Below are 4832 nucleotides of genomic sequence, written 5' to 3' on the forward strand. Positions count from 1 at the left end.
AATGAAATAATAAAAATTAGTAAAAATAATAAAATGATGAAAAGTCTTGCTATTTTTAGGTGTGAATAAATTAAATATTTAAAATATATTTATATTATTTTATTTATTTCTTGAATTTTAGAAACCAATAAGTGTGAGAAGGATTAAATAATACACAATTAGAAATTATTTTAAATTCTTTGGTCCTACCATTATAATTTTTTTTTTGGAAAAATGTTGTAAAAGAAATTTGTGCAATACTTATATTATGTAATGGTCTTTACCTTTATATAGAGTATAATATCTAGATAAATTATCTTGGAAAAATAGTCAATTCAGATCCAATCAATACTAGACCATGATTAATAATTCAGTTACTGGATTCAGAAATAGACGATGAGAAATTAGCACATCCATGACATTGACAAAGCATGCGAAAATTGTTATTATTTTAACACGATGAACGAATTTATTATCTTCGTTCTTCAAAACAACACATGCAGTTACATTCTTTTTTTTGGAATTTTAACTTTGTTTTATGTTTTAAATTCAATTATATTTACATCGGTGCAACTATTAACTATTTATTATATTTTATTGAATTAATCAGTAAAAACCACTTATACTACTGTCACTAACCACTATTAAAACATATAAAAATCATTTTAAATTTACTAGAAAATAAAACATACGATTATTTTGATCCATTTGATAGTGGTTAGTGACAGTAGTATAAGTAGCTTTCACCGATCCATTAAACAAAAACAGAATAAATAACTGATAGTTGCACCAAAATAAATATAGTTCAACTCAAAACATAAATAAGGTTGATGATCCAAAAGATATAAATTTAAATGCATGTGTTTGTTTTGTGATTATCTTGTTCGAAGAAAGATAATAAATCTGTTCATCCTCTTAAAATAGTAACAATCCTCGCATGCTTTGAATGTCGATGTAGCAATTTGTTAGGAGCTTCGTTGTAGACGTATTAGTTACATACGCTGTCTTCAAAATGATTCTAATCCAGTAATTGAATTCTTTATCATGGTCCAACATTGATTGATTGGACCGGAATTGACTATTCTCTCAGGATAAGTTATCCAGCTATTATTTTCCCTCTTCGAAATTGCTATGCACAATATTAAAATACCATAAAAATACGTGTTGTTGTCATAGTTTTCATCTGTAGATTGGCGAAGATGGTTGACTTCTTTGATAAATTTGCGGTGGTTGAGTATAACTTAAAATATTAATTTTTGAATTAAATTAATTTTTAATTATACATATTTAAAAGATAAAATTAAAAACTAAATTTTATGATAACTTAAAAGAAGAACGAATTGAAATAATGATAATGTTTTTTTTTGCTTTATTCGATAAATATATATACACATTTTATATTATATCTTATAAGTTTTAATCTTTTTTGAAAGAAATATAGTGATGATAATTTTGTTACTATAATACATTTGTAGTTACTTTTATAATGATAAACTTAATCACTATTAAGAGTATTAATAATTTTAACCAGTTTAACTTTTATAAAACATTTCATAAATATATTTTTGTATTAACTAAAAAAAACATTTCATAAATTTATTTTTGTATTAACTAAAAAAAACATTAAAAGATAAAATTTAGATAATGATAATATTTACTACGTATATTCGATAAATATATACATATATTTATCTTATTATTTAACAAATGTTACTTCATTTATTAGATAAATATGTACACAGACTTATTTTATTATTTAATATTTTTTAACCTTGTAGGAAAGAAAATAAGTAAAAATAATTATATCAGTATAATATAATTGTGGTTAATTTTATTATGTTAAACCTAATTATTATAATAGATTTATGTATATATATATATATTATAATCATAAAAATATGATTCATGATCAAAACCCAAAATTTGTTGGTTTTTTAACATCCAAATATATAGATGGAATGTGAGGCAAAGGGAAGATGAATACAGACTTAAATAAATTGTGATTATAATCTAAATGGTCTTCTATCTTGCATATTTGGTTTCGTGTAAAACTAATTTGTTTATCGCAATTGATTCAAACGTTTTGTTCGCCTTCAAAATCACTGATTTGTCATTTTTAACTGACAATGAAGTTCTTATTTACGGTTTTAAAAAATCTAAAGGGGGTCTTAGTATATATATATGAGTTCATGTTGCTTAGTTTGATGACCGATGCCCTTTTTAGACCAACCCTTAGCATCAACAGTATTTGTGGCAGCTATGTACGGCGTACCCATACCTGAAACCAAATAAGAATAATGTACTTTTCTAAATATCTCATTTATTTTCCGAAGCTTTTTTGACACAACTTTTCACGAATTTATTATTAGCTCTTAACAATACGTACAACACACTGAAAACTGTATTTTTTTTTTAATTATAAAATCTACTATACTAAAAATTAAAAAGTTGCAATCAAGCACGGACCATGGCCAAACAGCCCTAAGAACACCATTCTCAACAACAAATCTCCATGCAGAAACAGTAGCTTCTCCAGCTAAAAAGCTTGAATGTTGAAAGTACCCTTCTTCCCAACGTATAACATCTGAGCACCATGATCCATTTGGAATCATTATTGTCCATAGTAGAAGTTTGAAGCATTTCTCCACTGTTCTTGTAGAACAATTTTCCGTCTTCCACAACACCCTCATAAGCTTTCCTTTACATATACACACAGCATAAACATGACAACAAAAAGAAAATAAGTTTCTAAGTTATCGACATTATTACTTCTTTATCATTAAGCTCGACCTGGAGGAGAACAAGATTGTTGAGTTCATCAAGTTAGATTTCGGTAATGTTGTGATGGTGACTGGAGGTAGAAACAGAGGGCGTGTTGGTGTGATTAGAAACCATGCGAAGCTTAAGGGAAGCTTTGAGACTACCACCACATACAAGACTCAACAGGACATGAGTTGGCAACAAGGTTGAGGAATGTGTTCACGCTAGGCAAAGGGTCAAAGCGTTGGGTGTCTTTTATTAAGGGTTTAGGGTGTCAAGCTTACCAAAATAGAAGAAGCCAGGAAGAGGCTCGCTAGCCAACAGACTGCTTGGAGAGATTGAAGTAAGATATAAATTAACTTAATTAACCACCATCGATAATTTGTTTTATTCTCTGAGTTGCAAATGCAATTACCCGGAACTGTATATAAAGTATGATGTAATTAACTGAGTGACTAGACAAGTCAGTGAAGTCACTGAAACCTTATTTTATCTAAACATGGCTTGTAATACTCACATCAAATGTCTAGGTAACATAATCCCCCACATCAACTTTATTTTATTTGCTTCAAAATTCCAAAAAAACAGACACAACACATGTCCATGTTATTAAGCAAACTCCAAGTTCAAGTAAATACTCCCAAAGTACAAACCAACATAGTCTAGGGGGAGGAGAGACAAACCAAGCCAACGAATAAATTATAAGAGAGCCTTTCTACCGTGAGCTCACGAGACAATTTAGTGTAAGAATTTTATTGTTATATACATTCTGCAAGCCAACCACCATCAGGAAACTTCCACATCAACACCCAGCTTGAAGTAACCCTCGATTCACATTTCCTCTGTCACGCCTCTATATATATATATATATATATATCAAAACTCACAGGAGAGATACATAAGCTTTGCAAAATTCACCGGACCTTGATAACACTGCCTCGACTTGTCATTGGCCCTGGTTATACCAATTCTTCTCACTGTGGTTGCTCCTTCCTCTGCGTCATTGCTTATAAAATCGTCCAGCAAAGTTTTTCAGCCCCTGCAACAAAGTGGACGAAATATTGTCAATCAGCAAACGAAGAAGGCTCCTTGAGTAATTTCAAGCTGACAAGACTTCTGAAATAAGAAAAGACACCTTGGCTTCTTATAAATGGCTTGTCAGATTCTTCATCTTCCATTAAACCATCATCATGAAAATCACAAAGTCAAATAACTAAACAGTTTCTCATCTTTAAAATAGAGATAGTTGATTTGCCAGTCTTTTAATGCTTCCATCTGGTCTTCAATCTTGCGCTTAGTAACCTCCTCCTGAATTATTGGTAAACACATGTTATTGTGTACCAATCTTCAAATCAACATACAATTGAAAACTGATTCACTCCTTTCTCAATGTTAGCACACATCTCTATGTCATCCTTGCTAGTAGAAAGGCGAAGAGCTTCCACATGAGTTAACTATCACAACTGATTGACTGGTCACTACAAGAAAACAGCGGTATTCTGACGGACATTCCGACGGAAAATGAAATCCTCGGAATATCCCGAGGAATTTCTGAGGATATTCCGAAGAAACACAAAATTTGGTTTCCTCGGAATATACTGACGGAATTCCGAGGAAATATCAATCCGTCGGAATATTCTTATGGAATACCGAGGAGAAATGTATTCCTCGGAAAAAACCGATGAATTCCGAGGATATATTATAGCCGTTGGGGGATTTTAAAAATTCCGAGAAAATTCCGACGAACTAGCCGTTGGCGTCGGAATTCTCTCGGAATTTCCTCGGTCTGTCGGCAGGATTTCAACTATAAATACAAGCACCCCTCTTTGTCTTCATTCACTCCATATCTTCATCCTCCCTCTTACTCTCTTTACACACGAATTTGATTCATAAAAAAACAAGTCTTCTTCAAATTATTTTCGTTCTTGGATCGATCGACCTCATTTGGATCCGAACACAAGATTGCTTACGGAAGAATACCAACGAGGTATAACCGAATTCATGGGGTTAGTTCACCGACAACCGGAAGCAAAAACAGATATGTTAAGATGGCCTTGATCTAATTGTAAAAATAGAAAGGTTATTAAAGAGTG

This window comes from Brassica oleracea, chromosome C8, assembly GCF_000695525.1.
Source record: "Brassica oleracea var. oleracea cultivar TO1000 chromosome C8, BOL, whole genome shotgun sequence".
In the NCBI taxonomy this organism is placed as follows: Eukaryota; Viridiplantae; Streptophyta; class Magnoliopsida; order Brassicales; family Brassicaceae; genus Brassica; species Brassica oleracea.